The sequence below is a fragment of the Halictus rubicundus genome, chromosome 18 (assembly GCF_050948215.1).
Source record: "Halictus rubicundus isolate RS-2024b chromosome 18, iyHalRubi1_principal, whole genome shotgun sequence".
NCBI lineage: Eukaryota > Metazoa > Arthropoda > Insecta > Hymenoptera > Halictidae > Halictus > Halictus rubicundus.
Window position 1 is genome coordinate 8,216,212 of NC_135166.1, and position 25,248 is coordinate 8,241,459.

The following is a 25,248-nucleotide window of genomic DNA, read 5'->3' on the forward strand; positions in this document are numbered from 1 at the left end:
TACATTGTAGCCGAACTAAGGGGAACCTGAAAATCGCGCCCCTCGAAGCATGAGAGCTATAATTTGACAGTCGTAGTAACCCGACAACCGAATTTCACCGAATGGTGCAATCCATACGCGATGCACAGCGCCGACCGAGAATTTTGATCCTGTTATGATTAGGCTGCGAAATCTTTATGGAAGATAAAAATTGTATCAATTACACGAAAAGGAAATTACACAAAAATTGATTCCTTCTCAGAGCTGGTTAAAATACTATTCCAAATAATGAATAGTCTATTTTATTTTAAAAAATGAAATATTTTACTTGTTAGAAAAATGATTCTGAAAATAGTGAGAATTTGATTTATTTTTTCTCTTATTCGTAACGATCAAATATTATTTCTGAAGATATTAATGTACAGGGTGTATGAAAAATAAGTGTGAAACTCTCTCCCAAAGATGTCCTGCACCTTGATTTTCAAGGTCAACATTTTTTTCATTGCATCTTATAGTACCTGCTCGTATGGAAGAACGAAAGTCTCAAAGGGAAGACGTCTTTAAAGTTTCGTAAACTGTTTCGATCCATACGTCTACAGGGTGTTCCAGTATTGGGTACAACGGCGGAGGGAATGATTCTTCACGAGAAAATAAATCGAAAATATGGAATAAATTCTTTTAATATAATGGTTATAGTTGATTGTAGCACGATCTTACTCTTGACTGGTCACTGGCTGGTACATTCACCGTACTCGAAGGGTTCGCAAGCTCTCAAAAATTGATTCCAAGAACGAACCGAGCCGTCGACCCCGACAATCCGTTTGTTTAACCGAAAACCTGCGGATAACCTCATCGTGACGAAGGATCGCCGGCGATTATTATGAAACGCAGATTTACACGAGCACCGGGGGAAAGAGGCTCGCGGCGAAGAAGACGAGAAGCTCCGTCGGTTTCGCCGCCGGTGGAATAACATCCGTGGTTTTCTTTGAAAACACGGGGCGTAGTGAATTTCATCGGCGAAAGATAACCGAGGGATCTACATACGGAGGGTAACAAGAATCGATGGCGGGAAGGAGGGGTGGGGGTGGGGGGGGGGGGGGAGAAAAATATTTGTTCGAACGTTGATCGATCCCCCACGTAGAACGAGTAATCGGCGTGTTTGTTTGATCGTGATTAAAACGAAGACTCGTCAAAGGGTAACGCGCTTCCAAAAGATAGCAGCGCGCGAGATTTGTTTGGAAAATGGTCCTGGAATTGCCTTGGTATCGCCTCCGCTAAATCATCTTGAAGTTCTCGAAACGTTACTGGTACTTGTTACTTCGAAGAAGACGCACGGCTGTGTATTTTAAACTGGATTCCGATTTTACTGTTCTGGAAAAGAGCAAAGGTTCTACGATTTCTTCCGCGTTTAATTTAACGCGCGTTCATTATCTTCGGGGAAGACGGGGTCGAGAATGATTATTATAGATCGGTTTACGCTTCCGCGGATTTAGCTCGCAAGCACCGGCTTTCAACGGATATATTTTTCTTGTTGCTCGAGTTTAATTGAGGTTCAGGTAGGACGGAGATTTCATTGGATTTTATGAAAGTTTCCGTGTACTTTCTGTTAATTGAATTTGTACTGCAGAATGCACTGTAGAGCCGTGCGCGCATACAGTCCACGGTGGATTAGTCGGTAACCCCATGAACTTTGATTGCAAGGAATGTTTATTGACGGAATATTTTACTGCGCATTGTCCCGTCCCTTGTAATACGTTACCTGCCGGCGATTTTTTCATAATTTTTCAAAATCGTGGTCCGTGGCTAAAGAGTTTTTAATGGATCATTCAACAGCAACAGCCATGGCAATTCTGAACCAACAAATCATCTCCGGTAACGTCATATAAGAATGTTGTTTCAGATTATAGTATAATTTTCGACCTACATATTTCTCTTATTTCTGACCTTGTATGACCTTGGAAGTCATTGCGTTACGTATCAGTTAGTTCGTCTTCATCCACGCTTTCATATAACATTAACATAGCATTCCATTTAAGAAACTGAAGGTCACATACGTTTCTCGAAAAAGAATGTAAACATAGAAAATTGACGTAGGTTGTCGTGTTACCAGTAAAATAAACTGTAAGTTCTCTCTCTCTCTCTCTTCCATTCTTTTGACATACTTACTGTTTGTGGGAAAAACAATAGTTTGGACCTTGTTATTTCAAAGTCGTGTAACAAAAGAGTTCGACGTACTGTTGGTGCCTCACAAGTATCGCGGAACGGCACAAGGACAAAGGGGGCCCTCGCTCGCTTCTCCCAACTCCACTGTTGACGCTCCCGTATTTCCAATGTTAGGCTTGACGTCACACGCTACACAGTATGTGTGACCGCTTTAGCCAATAGTTAGCTACAGCCGAAAATGCGTGTGAAATGAGGCGTGCCCCGCCCACTCTGACCAATCGGCCCTGCATTCCTTTCATGTTTAGGTATACCCAATTACGACATTGACCCACCATAGATTTACAAGGTCGTGATTGGACTTGCGACAGGTGAAATGAATTCATTGACCTATGATCGGTTCGACTTTCAAGGTCGGAGTTTGACTTGCGTTAAATGAGACGGTGCGTCGACCTATGATTAAGTTTTTCGTATCGATCGTTCGATATGCCATTCAAACGATTAACACTTAACCTACCACGGTCAAATGACCGGTCCGTTGTTTGACAATTATTGACATTATAAATACGCTTTCACAGGAAATCACGGAAATGATTGGCAAATCTTTCCTGTTTCGAATTTTCCCATGAAAACTGCAGGATTTGTAGTTAAAAGTTCATACTTTCGAACTTATATAACAGTTAAAAAAATAAAATTTGTTTCACCCTGAAAAAATTGTAATTCACCTTAGATTTGTGTTTTTTTACAAAATTTAAGTACATCCAATCTTTTCACTTCTATAAAGCGTTTCACTCTTGTATGTTTTATGCTTGGAAGGTTTAGCGTTAAATTAACTCTTTGCACTCGAAGCTATTTTAACTCCAAAACCAAACATTTCTTCCGACCTAGAATATTTCCCCTCTATATATATATTTTTCATGTTATACATACAAAAAATGGTGCAATTTACTCGTAATGCCGACATGTTTAGTAATTTATTAAATACAAATAAATTTAATAATCCAAAAAATATTTTGAATATTGATACAGCAATTTTTAGTGGCGCCTTACAGTCGCCATTCGAGTGCTAAGGATTAACAATTCGCGTTTATAGCGAGACGTTCCCTTCCAGCAAAAGTGAGTTAAAAGTTTTATTTCCGTTTTAACCGTGCAGAGATATTGCTTTTGCATATCGAGTACGTCGTTGACAAGCTCGAAGCATAAAAATACTGCAGATTACGATTTGACCGGGGTGGTTCACGGTCGAATAACGCTGCAACAAGGATCATCCTGGACGGGGATCGAGCAGGACGCGTCGAAAGGGCTTGCAGAGTGAAACAATGACGTAGAAGCCTCGAGGAATGCAGTTGCTCTTGAGCGGTTCGACCGGTTCGACGCCGTTCCGTGTCCTATGTCTCTGTTTTTCCACTTTTTGTCATTCCATCCACCTCCGACATCCCCCGTGCGCCGTCTGGCAGGTTCATCTTTCGCGAGACATCCCCTGGTCTCTCATCCCACTCGTTTTTTCCCCCTTTCCTTTTTCCTGACAGCTACGGGATCCTCGATTCCATTCAATGGCAATACCAGTTTCATGGGAAACGAACGATCCGTTGGCATGTATAATTCAGATACAAGTCATGTGCATCTGCTCAGATAACATTATCTTTTCTATCGAATCGCATCACTATTTATAACTTTTTAAACCGTAGTACTTGTCCTTTTTAACCACTCGCGTTCTTACTTAATTTACCACTAAAGTAAGTAGAACATCTTCCTACGTCAATGTTTACGCCAATGGTTTCTCTAACGAGTAAATATTCTCAACAGAAAAAGTAGAACTTTATTTCGGGTTAGAAGAACGTGACAAACTTATCTTTCGCATCTTCCGCAGCCACACTGGGTCGTTTATGATCAGGGCTATTTTTTACTGTATCAAGCTTTCAAAAAATCTGACAAAATTCTAGGATACTTATTCAAGTCTCTACTTTAATACTGTTGTCAATAGAAAAATAAAAATTTTACGGATTAAATTCGGAAAAATGAGGGGATCTCCTCTCTTTTCCCTACACATAAAAGACCCTAAAAATGTTGTAAAAAACAACTTTTAGTATTTTCTCTGCAATTTTTTCAGTTTCTTTTTCACGTCACGTAGAAACTAATTGACCCCACTTCTCAACAAATCCAAATCGTATGATCCAATATTTAAAAAAGTTATCGTCTTTTTAAGTGTGCCGGAAAATTATTACGAGTGACTGTACATATCTTATAAATTATGCTTAAAGTTTTCGCTGCGAGTCTGACTCGGTATCATAAGGCAAGGCGTTAAGCGGTAGCATTAATAGGCAGGAAGAAGCTGATTTCGGTTTTTTTATCGTTAAAAAAATGCAGTTACGGTACGCAACGATCCAATAAATCTGCCGATCGCTGAACACCTAAGGTCAAAATGTCGGTCGTTCGAGGAGGTCTCGAGTCGGTGCTCGAAAAATTTTTTCAGACTTTACTGCTCGGTTTATCTGACCCTGTTAGACCCCAATCCCATTACCATTTCATCTCTTCTCGCGCATTTCGTCGCGGGTTTACGAGGCGCGTGACGTCGACGTCGATTCCGCTACGCCGCCGTCTCGCCACTCCATGCTCCGTCTATCCGTCTATCCCTTCCGTCGTCGTCGTCGTCGTCGTTCTGACGAATACGACGGCTGCTCTGTTCCCCATGGAATTTACGAGTCGAGTGGTCGATCTTGTTGTACAAATGAGTTTCAAGGTTTTCGGTGCACCACCCGCCGCCAGATGTTTCATGCTTGCAACGGAAACCGGACTCGCCGCGCCGGTTGTTTGGACACTTGGCCGAATATTGCCGCTTATTGTTCGACCGCGGATTTTATTCGCTTGCACCGTTCTCGCCGGCGTAAAACGAAACGAAGCATAAAGATAAATACCGTGTTTGCTCGTTACGGAACGGTATAGTAGTTATCCGTACAGTCAGGGACAAGGTGATAGGACATCCTATTAATTTGATGAAATTGTCAGAATATGTGCAATTGGTTGTTGTAAACAACAACTTTTAGTATTTTCTCTGTAATTCCTACCAATTGCAATTTTGTCAAAATTTCTTTTTCCAAAAAATCTAAGCTGCATGGGGTAAGGAACCCAATTGTTGTAGGGGTATCCATTACTGTGCCTACATTAATTATATTTATTATTAAAGAATGTAAACACGGACCGCGCGGCCGTAGGCGTATTGCATACCGTCAATTAAACAACTAAATACAGTTCCAATTATATCGTGTTTAATGTCATTTTAATCAGAAAAATGCCACAAATAAGTTGGTGAAAGTCCCATAAAAAAATAATGAAACATAAAGAAGTTTTGTAATTGGATTAGTAGTGGTTCGTACCGATATACCCGACCCGGTATCGGATTACGCGGCATTTTTACACTCGAGCTTCTTGGCCCCCCGCGGGGTATGCCCCTCAGTGGAGGGAGTAGGCGAACTGACTAAGATCGTGTAGTTCTTTTCGGCTTAGATCAAGTCTTTACTGTACTGTAATTCACTGTAGCTCTTGATAGGAGCGTAGTCTCTGATAAACGAAGCAAATGTGTGCATGCGTGTGCTTTAAACGTTAAGCAAATACTGGGGAAAATTAATTTTCTGCTTTTTACCTTTAAAAAAATTTGGAGCAGCAAATAACGTAATATCTCGATGACTGCACTGTCCATTTATCGAATTGTTTTTATAATATCGTAATTCCTTTAGGAGTATAAATTAAATTTGATTAAAAGGTTTTTCTAGTTCGTTTAATCCCTTCGCTTACTTTTTGGAATCAGTTCTCCATTAAAGCTTCTATTTTTTTCTTTTTAATAATTTAATGAAAAGTAAAGCAATTCTGCAGTTACTCCAAAGCGTATTCATATTTATCAAATACATTAAAATCATTAATTTTTATTCGATTCAATTTGGGATTAGGAAACGGGTAATACGTTCATACGCACTTTTTGTTCATTATTTAGTTGAATTGATTTTGTCACTGATGTACGTACATGCTGTACTGCGATCACGAAAGTGTTGACGAACGGCTGCAGGTATCACGAACGCATGCGACCGAAGTTTCTATCGCCAGATCGTGGTCGCAAAAACCGCGATACCGTAATGTTATATTTCGGTCGGCAGGCAGTGGGTTGGAATTTCGATCGAGTAAAAAGCACCGTGACGTAATAGGCGTTTCCGATCGGCGAACAACCGATTTCTGGCCGAGGGGGCGAGCAAAAACGATTGTCGATACCAACGGTCGCACTACGGGCGCCGCCGTTCGTTCAATGGAGATTCTAGTCCGGAGCACGATATTTTATTCTAACTTCGACATTTTTTTACACGGTTCCGTTGGATTACCGTCTGTTTAAATCACCGCATACACGTGTATCGAACTAGTTGATAATATCTGAAAATGTTTCCAACGCTTATTGGTTTCTGGTCACACGTTTTTATCATAATGGTACATAAACGATACCAGGAAGCAAGCGCAAAGTCAACGGTAATAACAGTGATTGTTTTTTGTAAATGTTTTTACAATCGAAAAGAATAGTAATTGTGTAGAAGTTGGTCCTCATTACCGATTTTGATGATCTTGAAATATGTCGCCAATATGGGTTGCATGTAACAGATAGTCAATGTCATGGAAGGTAATTTTCTTTTGAATAATAATTTCAGAAAAACTCGGTACATTATATTAATTCCAAAAATTTGTTAAATTACGGATAGTATTGTTGTCGCTTTTGAACAACACATCGAGAAATCCTCAACCGTCGATCTTTGGTTTTAAAAAGACTGTTAAAAAATTGCCGGCAAGTAAAGTGTTAATTGTTGGGGACCAACGCGTCGAAGCTGCGCATTCCATTGCGGGCCCACGATCAAATGGGCCTCGGATGGCCATGGACAAAAGCGTCGGTTTGTTTGCTAGCCGGCCCGCCAACAACCCGGCCTTTCTTGCATTCGCGATCAGCAGACGCCCGTAAAACCCGACGGAACCTGTTTGAAACCCTGCGGACGCGCACCGCGCAGTCATTCATTCAGGTGTGTCCGACTATAAATAGAATTCCCGGAAGCCGATCAGAAAAGTCGATCGTTCTTTGCCTCGCTCGATTTAGTCCACGGATGAAGGGGATTGTTACAGACACGCTGGTTCCGACCAGCTTCATCATCCAGACGCTACTTCTTTCTTATTATTTTCACCGAGACTACCCCGATTTGCCTTTTGCTTATGTCTTTTTATTTTTAGAGATCTCCAACCAGAAGTTGCTGGCATTCTGAACCAATGAAATGAGAGAACTAACCACTGGATAAATCCTCTGTTTGACTTATAACAAAAAATTAAATATACAGAAAAGTGTTGCCTTTATTTTCAGAATTGTTGAAGATCTGTAGATTTTGGCGAGAAATTAATATACTTGGCTTGGCTTTAGGTGGCACCACAGAAATGAAACTTAGAATAAAATTTGACTCGGTATAATTGCAAATATATGTAAACATAATTTACTCTAGTGCCATAATAACTAGTTAAACAGAAGCAACTTTTACTATTAACATTTTGAACGCCAAACTAGAAACCCCAAAAATTCCATAAAATCGAAGTAAGTTATTTAATGAAATAAAAATTGCAAAAAATTAAATGTACGATACTGAGCAATCCTCCAACTTTCTTGCATGTTACAGATCCTAATTAAGTTTAGTACAATGAATATATCAACGTAAAAATTCATTTGAAAACCTGCACAAATAATTCCGTCAGCCACATATGGCTGACGTGGCGTTCAACGTGTTAATATAGGATATAACAGTTAGTTTTTTAAACGGAACTGTACAGTTTTAATTTCAGTAAACAAGTCGCAAAGCGTTTACCCTTATTGCTAAAAAAATCCTACAAAAATTCAGTGGAACCTACATCGGCAAGAAACCACCTTCCGAACCTATAAATTAGCATAAACATGGTAGCATAGCACGTCCGGTAAATAAGGAAGAACGTCATTCCGCGCGGCTCTTGTAACAGAAACTCAATATCAATACCCGCACTCCGGCGAGCGTTAATATCGCCTCCATTACTTAATGGTATCGTGGTGTTGCAATATTTATACGCGGCGACATACCTTAACCTTCGAGTGGACACGAACGCTGCAGCAAAAGGAGGAATACGAAATTTCTTGGTCCACGGGTCGAGTATACTCAACACTGTCGCCATATTCCGAGCGTAACGCCTGCGACTGTTCTCGAATTACCGTAGAGCTCTGGCAATACTTCACAAAAATTTATCCAGGATGGTCTAAGCAAGTTTGTTTCTCAATAAGAGAACACTGGCAATACTTCAGAAAAATTTATCCAGGGTGGTCTAAGCAAGTTTGTTTCTCAATAAGAACAAAGTTCTACCCGTCAATTCCATGCGCTGCAACTCGCTTTAAGGCAGGATTGGGCACATTTCGTTTCAAATAAAATAACAAGTAATCGTTTAACTCCTTGCACTACTATTTATTTTGTGATTATAATGATTAGAAATTCTTCATCGTTCTGAATTTCACAGAAAAAAAGATAGTTTATATTTATTGTATGCCTATGTTTTCTCCAAAGGATATATATCAACTACAACAAAATAAAATTTTATTTTGGTTTAAAGGAAATCAATAACTTACATGTTTATTACACTCTGTTCAGAATCTTCATCCCGAGTCTGACGGGACGCTGAAACGGCGTTTAAATCAAATAAATTATTTTGAAATAATATTTTATTTCGATTACATTATGCAAATAAAATAATAAATAATTTCACCTCACAAAGAGGTTATAGAAGTAATTAAATTAATTATGAAATTTATGTATGCTAATTGCCATCGCTTTTAAAATTGTTTTTTAATACACGAAATAAATATAATTTTGGAGAGTACGAATTATTTGATGAAATGAAAAGTTATTGGAATTTCATTTGAAATTAAATTTGGTTGTTCAAATAAGCTAACATACGCTTGGTTTAAACGACGCGTGGCCAAGTAGCATAATATATTATCTTAACGATTATTTTATAGAAACGGCCCACTGTGCGGCGTTGGTCGTGCGCACAACAAAAGCGGGCAGAGAAGGACGCCGCGAATCGAAATCAGCCGTTCCCGATGTCCTCCTCGTCCCGGTGTCCTGGTTTTCCTCGCTCGCGACACGAAACTTTGTACTCGGAAAAATCCGGGTCGGCTGCTCGCGTTTCCACGGATTCGACAGTTGCTCGAGGAATACAGAACATTGTCATCAGTGGGTAGCGAGCGGGTACGGGCCCCTGTATCGAAGATGTTTGCATCCGAATCTGCACGGAAATTACATTTTGGCTTGGAAACGAGGAAAATCTTTAACACCTAGACTGACAAATCTTATACGAACCAGCGACAGTTTCAGACCTTGCAGGCTTCATCTAAAACACATAATTACGATACGCTGTTGCATTCACTTGAAAAATATAAATTTTATCTGGTAATTTTTCCATAATTGGTTTAACACGAAACCTACCAAGCATTAACGGTATCCGGTAAGTATTGCCTTATAAAAATTGGCAATCCTAAATTATTGAGATTGTCCGTAATTTTCAATATAATGAATGGTTGGACAAGGAAATTTATTCTACTATTTTCCCTAAATGAATTTTTATAGTTTCAATAATTGTAAAATATAAAACCAGTCATTTTGCCCGTGGTAGGTTCAGTGTTAAACGAATAGGTGACTCGATGAACTCCTTCGTTCAACTTTTGGTCTTTCTGAATAAAAAATCATTGTTCACATGATACCTAAAAACAATTCAGACGTCAGAGATCCAGATAATCGAAGTTCTACTGTACTGTAACAGTAAACCTATCGAGCATTAAAAGTGGCTGCCGTGTGTACCTTACAAAAGCGGGAAGATAGAATTTATTTAGATTTTGTACCGTTTTCGGATTAAACTTTACTTCAGGAAACCAGAAATTTTTAACTTTTTTTAGATGATCTTGTAGATTTTGACGAGAAAATGCCAAAAATCCAAGTTTTAATATTGAGAATTCACTGGTTCAAAAGTTATGCGTGTTTAAAGTTCTGCGATTTTAAGCGTTTTTGACAGATAAGGGCGCCGCCATATTGGTATGTACTCAGATATCGCCCAATGAGCGGAGCCGCGAGGAGTTTAGTTGGGGTTAGGTTCGTGTGGAGGGGCGGAGAATACGCAGACTACGCTTGCAAAACTACGTTATCGACATCACCGTGTGCTTGTGCTACCATCTAGCAGCTGCACTCGTTAGACGACACGTGACGCTTAGTATATACTAACATGGCGGTGCTTTTACCTAAAATCGCTCCAGTTTAAACACGCATAACTTTTGAACTGCTGATCTCCTAGGATTAAAACCTGTATATTCGGCATTTTCTCGCCAAAATCTACGGGCTTACACAAAAAGAAGTTAAAAATTTCTGGTTCCCTTAGGTTAAGTTTAAGCCGATTCCGTTATAGTATGTACTTGAGTAATGAATCTCCCATACAGGTGTCTTTATAACTTCGATAGTTGTAAAATAAAAAGCCGGTGATTTAAGTGTTCGTTGTTGGCGAGTGCTTTGCTCGCCTTTTTTTTTTAAAGGATTGTTGGTGTAACAAAATAATGTCATCCCGTTTCGAAGAAATACTCGGAAGATTCGTCGATGGAAGCGAGACAGAAGCCTCGTCGTATCCGAGAGGAAACAGGCTTATACCGTGCAGCCGCGGTCACTTGTATTCGAGACACGCGCACATTATTCGATAGGTCGGCAGGAAACAATGGGAGGCGACGTGATTGCACGACGAACGCGGCCGTTGATTCGACGGGGACGTCCCGCGACGTCTCTACTCCCGGCTGCTCGATAAACTCGTAACCGTCGCGAGGTTTCCGGCGTTTTCTCGATCGCCGAGTTTTCGCGATTTACTGTCCGCTCCGCTTTGCCTCGAAAGCGTTCTCTATGTTTCGTACGCGAGAAAGGAAAAGAAAACAATTGCGGACTCGGGTGACGTGACCTTTTGTGGACCCCATTGCGAACGTCGCGTCGCGTCCGTGCTATCAACTCTATCAACTTAGAGAACCGCTTCTCCAATACGGTTTCGCGACGTCGATTCTTGACTTGTCCGAAAATGTTTCCCTGTGAAAATCTGAAGCTACAATTTGTTAGGAAAATTTGGAGAAATGCAGAGACTTCTGAAAAGAACGCGCCACAATAAACCATATTCAATGGAACTTGAACGCGTTCTTCTTCGGAACAATTTTCTTTTACTGGTAAAACAAAAATATCCAAGCAATGTGGCCGAGGTTTAAGCCATCACACGAAAAAGTTATAAAAAACTTGGTATTGTTAAAAGAAACCGTGAAAGAAAATACATGTTATTGTGTACACGGCTATACCGGGTGAACCGCGAATCGTGACCAGTAGAGATTACTCTGTTATTAGCAGTCCGATCGAAAATGTTTTTATCAGATATAGCATGGTTTCAAGAGAGCTTTCACGTGATCATAGAAAATCTTTTGTCAACTACTTTTTTCATGATTTTTCAAGGTCACCTCCAATTTTTTGCAAATACACCTATAGCTTTTTTAAGTCTATTTGTTAGAGGATTTCAAGACGAATTAGGTAAGTATCGTAACATAACTTTTACGTTAATTTAAGCGATATTCAAAATCAGCTGCAATGACGAATGCAAGCGAATAAAAAAGGCTTTAGCACTTACTATGACCTCTGCACTGATAGCTGAGCATGCGTCTACAATTCTCTGTAGCATATCTTCCGACGTTGTAGGGCTGCTAATAACAGAGTAATCTCTACTGGTCACGATTCGTGGTTCATGATAAAAGGGGACCCAGCACCAATGACCTTGACCTTGACATAGGTTGACTGGAAAACACTTTAAACAAATCGATATTGAGATATTTATAGTCAAGCCGTAGAACAGCTGTTTCCTCTCCGATTTCGATGATTTTTGGATATGTTAATATACAGGGTGTCCCAAATTTTTGTACTTTCTTGAATAGAGTGTCTCCTGAGGTCATTTGGAGTACCTTTTTTCTTTGCGATAATGCTCTCCACAGCTTCGTTAAAGAGTTATTAACGAAAAACAGGGACCAATCACAGCGCAGCTACAGCGGACGGATTCCGGCTCAGCCAATGCGAACGCGACGCTCAGCGCGACCTGTCGCCGAGTCGGCATCTGTCTGCTGTAGCTGGACTCTGATTGGTCCCTGTTTTTCAAAGGAAAAAGTTACTTCAAATGACCTCGGGAATCACCCCATTTAAGGAAGTATAAAGTATTATACTTCCTTAAATGGGGTGATTCCGGATACTAAAAGTATTTAGGACGTACTGTACAAGTTCACCAAAAATCTAACCACATCCCTTAACAAGAGATCTAATATAATTTTTGATGAACTTGTCGAAGAAGTTACGAGTTTACCGATTTGGACTTGGGCATTTCGGAAGGATGTCTCGGATCGTTTTATCCTCGAGATGGTTCGCCGAAATCGTTCGTTAAACTTTCATCTTCTCCGAACCGGGCTGCTCCCTTCGTCGTCCGCTCCATTCCGGATCTTAACAATCGACGATTTCCGATGCACGCATAAACAGACCCGTGGCACGTTCCGAACGATAAAACGGGGGACGTTCGCCATACGTCCGCCATAAAATGGCTGACGCGACGCGCGGCATTGTACATTCCGCTTGTCGCTGCGACGACAAGAAACAGATTTCTTTAACGACCGTTGTCTTTTCTGTGTGTTGCAGGTGAGTAAACTCTCTCCTATTGTAAACTCGGCGGCGCTCAAGGTTTTTCCGGCACGTAAGTACACACGTCGAAAAATTTTGCTGAAATATGAAGCTCCGCCGACAGTCGCGCTCTCCTAGGAGATTCTGCGGTGAGTGGCATGCAGTCGTTGCTCACTCCCTAGCTAAATCCTTCAGGAACAATGCCCTTCTTTGTAATCCCCGTCCTGTGCACCGCTACGCTGTTCACGATAACAGATAGCGAGAGCAGTAATAAGAAGGTGGCTTGCCAAAGTAAAGGATAGTAATCAGCACAGATTTTGTATGTACAGGAACGTATGGAAATTCACGATATGCCAAACTACTGTAAATAGAAGTAATTAGATTAGATTCGATATAATAATAATAATCTTTATTTATTCAGCCGCGTGGCTAGGGACCAGACTTGGCTTTGCAATTGACCTAACTTAACCTAAGCATTCTATACATTCTCCTGTTTCCATTCACTTTTCCTTTCTCCTCCTTTCTTCTACTCCTAATTACCTTATCTAACCTGTCTATCCTATCTGTATGCATACGTATCCTTTTTTGGACCGTGTTATTTTAAAATCGTCTAAAAAAAAGTGTTGGGTGTACCACAGTTTTCTTTCGATATAAGACGACGGCTCGGGACGGCTTTCGACGTATAGCGAATCAGGATTCCTATTTGACTTGACATTGTTCTTGAGTCGACCGAGAGATTATGGGTCCAATAAAGTTGTTAGTCGTGCAGCAGTATCGTTCGTTCGAAAAGGATAGAATATATAACATACTCTCTCGTTCTGGCTCTAAGCGGTGTCGAGCGAACAACTTTAAAAGAAGAAGAGGGGATAGAGATTTTCTTGCTGCGAAAAAAGCAATTGTCGTCTTATATCGAAAGAAAACTGTATGTAGCGCGTGACGTCAAAGCCTAAACATTCGAACTACAGGGGCGTCAACGGGAGGATGGGCGGAGCAAGCGAGCCCCCCTTTTGCCTCTGTCCAATCCCATGAGACTTCTTATGAGACACAAACAGTAAGTATAGCAAATTCTCGACATATGCCAACAATGCGGGTCTTGCGTCGTGTATTGTTCAGGAGACATACCCGAATCGTGTTATGGTTACACTTCTCGGCGTCCGAGGCCTGTCGAGCTTCCTGGTCCCTCGCGGGGTATACCCCGCGATAGTGGGGATAATTCCGTGACGTTTATAATTCAGGCCTTGGCGACATATCTGCAGAAATCACTGTACTGCGCGTGTCACAGGAAGTCCCGTGAAAGTGGAAAAGGCATGCCTCTTTTCACATGTAGTTTCGGCGCTAGCTACTATGTAGCGTGTGATGTCAAAGCCCAAACAAAGGGGCGTCAACGATGGGAATAGGCGAAGCAAGAAAGGCCCTTTTCTCTTGTGCCGTCCTGGGAGACGGTTACAGTGAATTCCCGTTGTAAGTCAGTGCAAGCTTCGCGGTTGAAAGTCATTGGAACTGCCCACACCACCGCGGGGTATACGATATATCGCTTTGCTGTCCGTTTCTACGTGCAACATTGTACCAGAGAAAGACATTTTCTCAGCCTTCTGCTGACATAGAGACGGATAGTGACATTTGCGTATCCAGCATGCACTGTGTATTTCAAATGCAACGTTCGGCGACAACCTCAGATTTCGTTTAAACGTCTCTCGCCAGAACCGCATAACTGACTTATAGCAGGAATTCACTGTATTGTGAGGCATGTACAGTACGTAGTTCGAATATCGATTTCCGAACAGTTCGTTGAAAAATTGATGAATACGATGGAGATGTAGGGATTTGTGTGACGCAGGATTTTGAACACGTCGTTTGTGGGACCTGAAATATCTGTCAATTTTGTACCTGAATAGAAACGCAAAATATTTGGTGGAAATTCGTCGTTGAATATCCGACTTTGAGAATTCCAATTTTTCGGCAGATGGCAAACATTTCCTATGATGAAAAGAAAAAACGATTTCCGGAATATAAGTCTCACGTTATTCGATCCTAGAGAGATCCTTTGGTAATTATTTACAAAGAGGTACTCCTCTCTGACTTTGATGAAATTTAAATATGTTAAGCAGCTACATATTTTGAACAACTTTTTCCTCTTCATATACGAGAGGATCCCTTTTAGTTTTCGAGATGTTCGCAAAAAACTATACCTTATTTGGTAATTGTTTACAAACCGACCCACTCACCGATTTTGCTGAAATTTTAATGTTATAAACGACATTTTGAACAACTTTATTCTTTTGCAATCACAGGGGGTTGCTTTTACTGTTCAAGATATTTACAAAAAACCAAATGTCACTAATGCATTGCATTTTTCAAGCGACACACTTCAGATTTGAATGAAATTTAAATATGTCTAGCCGCTTGCACTAGCCGATCGCACAACAACTTAGAGCGGTATGCGTAAAAGCATTCCTCCTCCTCCTTGAAACAAAAAAAAAAAAAAAAAAGAAAAAAGGAGGTAATTAGGAGGTAATTAGAACAAATAATGAAATATCAGCTTTGAACCTAGATCTAAGTGTGCATTTTCATATGAGTGATCGAGCCGATCCTCTCCACCCCCAGCTTGACCTAATTGCTATTTATTCTCAATTTCTTGAAGTGAGTTGAGATTAGGTCGTGGAAAATACGAAATTGAAAGTGAGTTGGGGTTAGGTAGTGGGGCGGGGGAGAAAGCCGTCCGTCAGACCGGCCCGACCACGCATATGAGAATTCGAAATTCATTGCAGTAGTAGCAACAGTTTTTTGCGAATATCTCAAAAACTAAAAGAGACTCCCTCGTATGTGAAAAGGAAAAAGTTCACCAAAATCGGAGAGGAGTATCTCTTTGTAAATAATTACCGAACTTTTACTAAATGTTTGAAAAATAACAATATAAAATTTTGATTGCACAATTCGATTTAAAAAAATATATTTAAAGTTCGGTTCAGATCATATCAGTGTGTCTTTGTGCTCGGATAAAGTCGTCATTGTTGCGAATCGTTCAACAAAATTTTCAGGAAAATCGATACGAGGATAATGCGTTTGTATAGTGCGTGTGTAATCCGTTAAATTAAAATAATATTTGTCTCCGCCACTGCGACGTTGAATGACTGTTCACCAGTGACTCTCGGAATTTTTGATTCTGTGGAATTTCTTCTTTGGCTTCGCTCAATTTCCTTCAGTTTTGATCCGCCCTGTTTCAAGATCGTTCGCCAGATAAGAGCCTATCATAAATTATCCGAAGGCTGAATGCGAGCACCTCGGCATCCACCGTCTTATCTGTTACGCACACACTGTACAGACGCTAAGTAGAATAGGAGAGCGATGAACAGACACGTTAGCCGAGCTTTACTCAATGTCCTGCGCACCCATCGAACCTGCATATTCGATTTGCTCGAAAAGCATGGCCTAGGCAAGAACATTTCTTCTTGCATTTTTCCTTACTTCGTGCCATTAATAATTTTCCATTGACGTTCGTGTCTTCCAATTTTCATTTTTCAAAAAATCTGATAATTCGACCGTGCACCTCCGTGCATTGATCAGACAATTTTTCAAATATCGAAGCAAATTTTAGACAGCTTCAAGTTACTTTAATTTTGTTACTTTTTTAAATACTTTTTTATACGAATTATAATTAATTACATCTTTCTCTGAATACGTGTAAAAATATTCATATTGATAAAAAAAAAAAGAATCATTGATCATACTACATCGCTAAAACAAAAAGAGTAGAGAACAATTACGAACCAAAATTTACGAATGGTAGGAACACAGGGCTTTTGTTTCTGCGCGCAATTTCGAACGCAGCCGGAACAAAGCGTTCGGGTTAGCAATTTTAATTTCTCTTTCAATTTCCGTTTTTCATCGGGACTTTGCCGGACAAAGACACGTCCGTTTCTCTTTCGCGTTGATCGTTCCGCGTTTTTCGTTTTCGGAAAAGCCGAAAGAATAATGACGCGTCGTTCCGAGTAACGTTTTTGACGAACCCGGCCAAAAGAAGAAACAAAAAAAAAAAATACATCCTCGTCGATGAAAGTTAAAGAAGACTTACGAGCGGCGTTGAAACACCGGGCAAACATATCCTCTGGATAAACTTATCTTGTTTTCACGGGCGCGTATCGTTCATGCAAATCGGTCGGTTTACATGCAACGGTATTTTCGTTAGCGAAGGAATCCCGGACACGGATATCTGGACCGAAACAGGCGAACGACGGCCGATCGTATATCGTTCTTGCAATATTTCGACCTGCTGCATACTCGAACATAAAAAGCGAGAAGTACCGAATGTTCGAACCGATGCGTTTTTACTTTTTAACAAAATACCAATGCGTGTTTCACGAGATCCGATGTGATTTTTATATCAATGCACCCGACTCTTTTATACACGGTCTTCTCCTACACGATTTTGAAATAACACGTTCCGAAAAAGAAGTATGTATACACAATAGATCGAAAAAGTATTCGAACACTAAATTTCCCGGTCTCGAGAAATTTCCGACGCTTAAACAATTATTTCGTTAAAACAAATAATTTCAGAAACACATTTGCCATGTGAAAGAATAGTTGGGTGTGCTCGCACGAACGTACGCATTTATTTCATGGCTGTCCATAAAGCAACCTCGCGGTTCCCATAATTGTAAGATAAAAAATTTGAAGCGAATAATTTTTTACTAGATCGAAGATGCAGAATTTTGTTCTAAGAAATCCAGTATTGAAGACTGAAGTAATAAGGAAAAATTATCTCCGTTAAATTGATCTCTGACATACAGAATAAAAGAATTTTAAACGCATCGCAACTGAACAAATATCTGCAGTCTGGTCGCTATGCGAAGATCGGTTTACGAGGTGAAAATTTGCTGTCGTCCTGTTATTGCCGATGGCGATCAAAATTAAAAATATCGTTTCTGGCCGCGACGGTCCGCGGATGTCTCGTAAAATGTCAGATATAGACGGGAAACAAAAATAATTTTTTGTAACGAAATCACACCGGTCTGCTGTTAGCTGCAAATACACTGGAAAGTTCAAGGTAAAATTAAGTCAAGTAAAATTAGAAATTACGGGAATCGACATAATCCTGGGTACAGTTTGCCGATTGTTAGTTGAAATAAATTTCGTTGTAATGTACACACGGAAAAGTTAGAGTAGGATCCTACTCGTTGGATCGAGCAATTCTGCAGCGTTCGGATGCTACTGGGCGTACCTTTGATCGCTAAATTCAGGACCGATATAATATGAGAACGTTACGTGGACCGCAGGATCGAGTAGCCCCTTGTTTAGTCCATACATTTCAGCGGATAATGTAAACAGATTTCGTTAAACCAGAGCGAGGCAATTCCAATTTAACGAGCCAGCGTTCTCAATCCGTAAATCTGCTTCCCAAGATCACGGGAAAGCCATTGGCGAACGAGAGTTCAGCCACGATTATGAGCTTCAATTTATGATAATAAAAAATGTTTGAAATTCTATGGACGTCAACGAATCGATACGGATGACTCAATTTCCTTTGACCCGAAGACGAGTACGTTGATCGAATGTAATAGCTTATAACATAAATCAATTCGGTTTCGTAACTGTGCTTAGCAAACAGTCGGCAGTCAGCTTTTAATCAAAGAAATTATCAAATATAGTCGAACATTTTGATCCAATAAATTGACAACGTATTCATTTAGAAGCACCTTTAAATTATGCTGCGTTAATAGTCGCCGGCAAGTCGTTTGGTAGCAAACGAAAAGTTTCTCTACGAACAACAGCTGGTTCAGGTATACCGAAAGTTATCCCACTACACTCGTGGCAAGCCGCGGGAACCTCGTGATGTGGTCAGCCATCTGGTATTTCAAGTTAAGCAACTAACATCGCGGAAGGAACTGGGATGGGTGGTGACCACGAATTTTTCTGATCAATTTTCCGGTCTGTGCTACCATCCGTATTACACCTTCAACGTCGATCATTGAATTATTGGAAGACTTTCCACCTAGGGCCAATTCCACCTTTGAAAACCTTCTCAAGGTCATGATTTCCTTACAGGTGCTAGGCATGCTAATGGGCCCCAATGTTTTTTTAGGGTCCTTGGGAATACGTATGAATTGTTCTAAGGTCTGAGAAATTCAAAACGTCTACGATTCAACAAGGGTCATGCAACCGTGATACGGTGATAATTCCCAGGTCTTTCACAATTCGAAGGGCCATTGTTCCAAAGGCCACCGGAATGACAAAGAATTGTCATTGACGATTCGAAGGTTCTCAAAATGGTGAAAGGTCCCAATTCCAAGGGCAACAGAAACTCAAAGGGCCATCATTCTAAAGGTCATTGAAAAACAAGGGGCCATAATTCGAAGAGTCGTGGAAGTTCAAAAGGTTGCAATATTTAACGCCATGCGATTTTAGGTAGTGTTGTTAAAATGAGCTCCGAGTCCAGAGCTTTGAAGGCTCCAGTCACGACTTCAGCCGTAAACGCTGGAGCTTTCCAGATTTGTAGTCTATTTCAACAATAGAATTGTTGTCTATTTCTTTTTCCTATTGGAACATCAAGAGCGCCGAGCTGAGCGTTGAAGCTTTGAGTCTTAAAGCTTTGAAAGCTTAAGCTTTATATAATTGTAGCCTTAGAAACGTAGTCTTTAAGACTGAGCTTTGGAGCTTCGAAGACTCGAGCTTTATACAACACTAATTTTAGCAGCTCTGGAAATACAAAGAAGATCGCGATTTCAATGATTAGCATTAAGTTCAATGAGTCGCGATCCCAAATGTCTTGGAAATACAAAAATCCAACATTTTCAACGATTCTTTTTTTTTTTTTTTGAAACTGTGACAGCACTCGTTAACTGCAAACACTCTCACTAATTTTCGTAGCTTCGCAGCCGAGGTTTGTAAAATGTCCGAAATGCATATTAATAATTATCGATATGCAAGCGTTTCATCATGCACAAGATCGTTTGTAGAATATTCATGAGCCCCGTATGGTTTAATTATATTTTTAATTACAAAAACATAATTATCCCACGACGCGTGATCCAGCTCACCGTTGTAAATGCGTTTGCTCGCTCCCGTCGCCTGCACGTAGTATTACGTTTCAATGTGTCACATGCACGTAGCTGACTGTTTAATTCATGGCTAAACGATTTTATACATCGACATAATCTCGCTTCTTTCTTATCAAATAATTAATAATTAAAATAATTATACATTGCACGCGCGGAGGTATATGTATAATCATCCAGCACACTCACCCAGCGTATTCACTGCACGTATTCCTCTTATCCTATTAATATACTCATGGTATATGTCAAAAACCTATTAAAATTTACTAAATCCTCCCATTATGTTCGTAAATATCTATTTTATAAATAAAAGGGAATCTTTGCAATCTCTACAAAATACCACTCATCGTATCTGAAAATAATTTCTATGGGCGAGACTATTAAAAGCATTTTACTAAGCTGTACATCGATTGGGTCGTGAGATAAATTCGTTCGGTTGCTTATATAAATAAATTCCAATTCTTACAATTTAGTTATAACTCATTTCATCGCATGCTCGTAGTCAACGATTTTATATTATGTTGTTGCGTATGAAATGTCTGATTTCAAAATGTAAAATTCATAAAGCGTTTCGATCAATAAATATTACTACAGCCTGCAGGTTTATTGTACATCAGGTTAAAATTCAGCTTGGCAACCCAGAAATTTAAACTTATTACTACATAATACTGTACATCTTGATGAGAAAATGCCAAAAATCGAAGTTTTAAGGCGAGGAATTCACTGATTAAAAAATTATGCGTGTTTAAAGTTAAGCCATTTCAAGCGGTTTTGACAGGTAATGCTCGGCATTGCGCGTCGTTTGATGAACAGAATCGCTTAATGGCAGCACAAGCACGCACTGATGTCGATAACATATACATTTGCAAGCATGATCAGGCCCCCCCCCCCACAACGATCTAATTCCAACCACCTCGGATTATACCTTCTTCTCTTTGAGATTCCGTATATGATTCTCTATATTTTAATTACCGTTTGATGACAGCTTGTCCCAGAACAAAGTGTAATCGCTTAAATTTAAACACGCATAACTTTTGACCTAGTGAATTCCTCGCCTTACAACTTCGATTTTTGGCATTTTCTCATCGGGATGTACAGGATTATATGTATAGTAAAAAGTGAAAAATTTCTGGTTTGCCAAAGTGAAGTTAAGCGGTATTTCATTTTGAGGTACAAAGCTGATCCTTAAGGGCCCGGTCTTCGTAGATTCGCGATAAGATAGAATGACTACATTACCGTCAAAAAATGGTTTTACGTGTCTTAAGTTTTCGTCCTTATATAAAAATATTTTGTGGCTGGTAAAGGGCTCATTCGAAAGAGGAAGGTTCAATCTAGTGCGCGCTGATCAGGAGCTGCCGAGATTATGCAGATTTTTGGTAATATAAGCGTTAGAAGTAAGCCAAAAATTGACGATGTGCGTGTCGTGGAATCCAAGCATTTTTATGCCATTGGTTGAGTTTTCTGGATAAAAGCGAGAGCAGCGCGCACTAGAAAATATCTCCAGCTACAAATTCAGCTATATTTTGTCTTGATTCTCTGCGAAATAAAGCCAAAAACTTGAAGCACGTTTCTGGCGTCAGAATTCATAATATCGATAATACAGAGCAAAAAATGTGACAAGTTTCGTCACAGACTTAAGACCGGTCGGATCAAGACCAAGACGGATCTTAAACTGTGTCTGAAGGCACGTGTCTGTGTCACGTAACTATCCCGGGCCCTTAAGGTCCTATCTTCAATTTCAATTTGAACATACAACATCTCTTCTTAGAACATTTAACAAGTAGGAAACAATGAAATGCTATTTTAAAATTCTTTAAATGTATTCGCTGTTTTGCGTTTGATCTATTCACTTTTATCGTAAGCGGATAAAATCCACAGTCTAATAATAACCGAACGTATGCATGCTACGATCCAATAATAACGAGAGGAAAGGCGAAAGTTAAAGCGACGATGACGGGATCGTAGGAAATCGCGACTACACGCGTAAAGAGTTTTAGACGAAGATTCCGAACGACCGGACCAGTTCCCCGGAAATCCAGACGCGTTAATCGAAAACAAATATTCCGAAAGCTCCGCGAGGTTGTTGGTTCCTCCCGGGAAAAGCAATTCGCCGACGTCTAAATTTACCAGTGAACACGGTTTTCTTCCCTTTTTTTTACGGGATGATTCGCAGCCCCGTTTTTTCTCCTCGAAGACCGCGGGCTGACCTTAATCCCCTGGTAATCGCTTTCCGCCATTAAGTGCTCTTTTGCCCCGCAATCCCGGCGAGTTCTCGACTTGTTGTCAGACTGTTCGAATGAACAAATCGAGTCGTTTGTCGTCTGTTGCGACCCGCGCTACGAGCGAGCATTCTTCCCCCGACAATCCCGCAGCAAGTGGACAATACTATTGTCCTGAGATAAAGGGGTCAACAATTTTTTTGACCACCGATTTATGATCCACAGTACGTTCTCTAACTACTTTTACCGCCGATATCATTTGATTTTTATCCCATTGTTTCCGCTTTTTAACGACACCCACCTAAAACAAAATTGGGTACCTGATGTGAGATCGGTCTCATAATAGGAACTAGGATCCCATGTTTGGAAATAATAACCTGATAACTAGACTACTGATTTTGGTGCAAAATAAAAATTGTTCGGATTATTTGTAAGAAACGGAAGACAGATTACAATTTCTTTTTCTCTTTAATGGTCGTAATACTAAACCTACCACGGTCAAATGTCGCCACTTGTCGCCATATCAAGACTTCTGCCCCCACTCTAACTTCTCCTTCTACCGCGCTATTCCCCACTCTTCCGTCGCGGTCCGGTCACGTGACGCATTTCTTCTCTGTCGTGCATGCTCCGCTCCTGGCAGAGAGAGGGTAACGTTTTCCCCTAGATTCGTGCTCCCTCCCCTCATCTGGCGACACTGGTCCGATTGCTTCCAAAACTGGCACGCATCATTTTCTCACAATTTAGATAGGTAAGACCAGAAAAAATTGAAAGTTGAAAAATGAGAAGCACTCTAGTGGACAACGAACGGGACTCGCAGAAATCTTGCCGCTGCGCTGGCCGGCGCGCGTCTCAGCTTTCCATGGCTCCCGATCTCGAGCTTGTAAATCTCGGATTTCAAACGAAAAACCGTCTCGCATTTATTTTGCTTGCCGGAACAAGCCGACGTTCCTCGGCGCGGTGCGTCAAACTTGCAGTCTCCTGTGAAACAACAAAAACCACTCCTACCCGAACAGAGAAATCACCTGATTTCCCGCGAAATCTGATGTAAGCTGCTGTCGCACAATCTGAACCCGAAAACGACGCACAGTAGTCGATCTTTACCTCTTTACGATAAAAATTCAATAGCGCTTGTAATATTGCAAGTAGGTTGAATCGATTAATAGATAATAAAGTTCTACATTGCATGGACGGTTAATTTCGAAAGTGGTATAATTCCATTTTCCTTTTTTTTCTGATAACGAAGTGTTTCCATCGACTGGAAAGTCCTGATAAGGTCTACTTACTTTGTCCACATCTCTATCCGTTTAAACAGATGTAAGTTCATTGTACAAACTGGCTTTCAGAGAATTGACTAAACCGATATCTTTCCTCAGAATCATGACTGGACTTGCGTTACTTTCAAAATTAATCAATTCTACAATTCCTTAAAAGCACACGAAGTTTACAGTCTTTCGAACATTTCTATAAACATGTATTTCTATTGCTAAGCGATATTACCATTTTTCCAAAATTGGACATTTAGCATAACAGTGATTTTAAATAGGGTTAGCATACGTTGGTACAGTATACCAACAATTTATATCGCGTATTCTTCGTGCATGCTCGTGTTGTCTCTTTTCGTTTCCCTGAAGAAATATAAACCCCGTAATTAAAGCGAATAAATGTAAACATTTCACGTTTGTTCTACAATTTCTAGCTTAATCGACGCTCTCGTCCCTATTTTTCTTCGGAGAAAAACGGTGACCCTGTTTTTATCTATCAACAAACCGCGAGCATCTGAAAAACACCTGGCGCAAAAACAAGGTAAAATAAAGAGGTACAACTACGCAGCTAACTTTTACCGGTAATCGAGTTCGCCCGTTAACTTGTCGGATCAAGTCCTAACGCGGTTAAGTTCTAGTTTATTTCTATTTCGAAAAGTCCGCAGGAGTAAACAAGCAAAAAGGATTCGGATGCTCTAAGAGGGGATTCTCGTGTGAAGCAGGAATTCGATTAAGACTTTAACATTTTTGCACGAGAAAGCTACTAGCTATGGAAGTTTTTATTTTATAGGTACAAATATACATTAAGGAACTAGAAAACAAAATTTGTATTCATCTTCTTATCACTATTACTAGAGTGCGGATTTTATGCATTTATGACAAAAATGAATAGGCTTATTTTAAAGAAGTAAAAACATTGGAAAAATTTAAAATGCGGTTATATTATTTTCAATCTATTAAACATATTAAGAAAGAAAATAAATTTCTATTTCACTCCAGTTTGTTGCAATTCAGTTAGAAAATTTTTCTTTTGCATAAAGATCCGCAGTCTAACTATTACATAAGGTTGCATACAAATGTTATTCCCTTCGGCAGTGGGACCATTATTGGCGGGCAGTGTAGGACTTGTATCAATCATTAGATCCTAAAAGGTAAACAAGTTTTTTAAGATTAATTTGTGCTGTGATTATACTAAAAATCTGACAAAAATTACGAAAATTAGCCAAGGTTCACGCTTTTAATACAGAAATTAAATTTCTTCAATTGAAAGATTGGGTTTATGCGAATCGGAACAATATTGTAAATGAAAAATGAAGTCGTAATCTGTTGTACAATTCCTAGAGCAGTGCTGGGCACGGTTGGGGCCCCTCAAACACTTGCTTCCCCCACCAACCGTTCTCTCATGCAGCGCACGCCTTCGTCGCGTTCGCTGATATCTCGCGTCTTGGTTTCTCCACGGTAACGGTGTTTACAGGAAGGGACCGTTTTGTCACAATTGACGCAAACATGCCCGCAGCACTTCCCAAGAGTAATGCGCAAGGAAGAAAATAAGCGTTGGTTGAACACGATTAGTTAATTAGATATTATCTTGCACGCCGGTTTGGAAAATATTGTTTCAAGAAAAACGTGTCTAAAGTTTTGTACCGACACACAGTGTGTCGAGTATATGGGAATTCGGGAAAAAAGTCATAACTCTTAAATTATGAAATTTTCGAGTAAAGTACCTTAATACTTTTTGAAATAAAATGCAAAGGCGAATCGATTGGTATATAAAAAAATTTTTTTTTTAATTGCGATAACTCTTATGTTTTAATAAATTCTT

At 40.0% G+C, this 25,248-nt stretch overlaps 1 protein-coding gene across 4 annotated transcripts in view; it reads left to right on the plus strand.

Annotated features, from left to right (window-relative positions):
• The window catches only part of Mtd (TLD domain-containing protein mustard), a 331,444-nt gene that overhangs the window by 115,630 nt on the left and 190,566 nt on the right, over positions 1–25,248 (plus strand). The window lies entirely within an intron of this gene.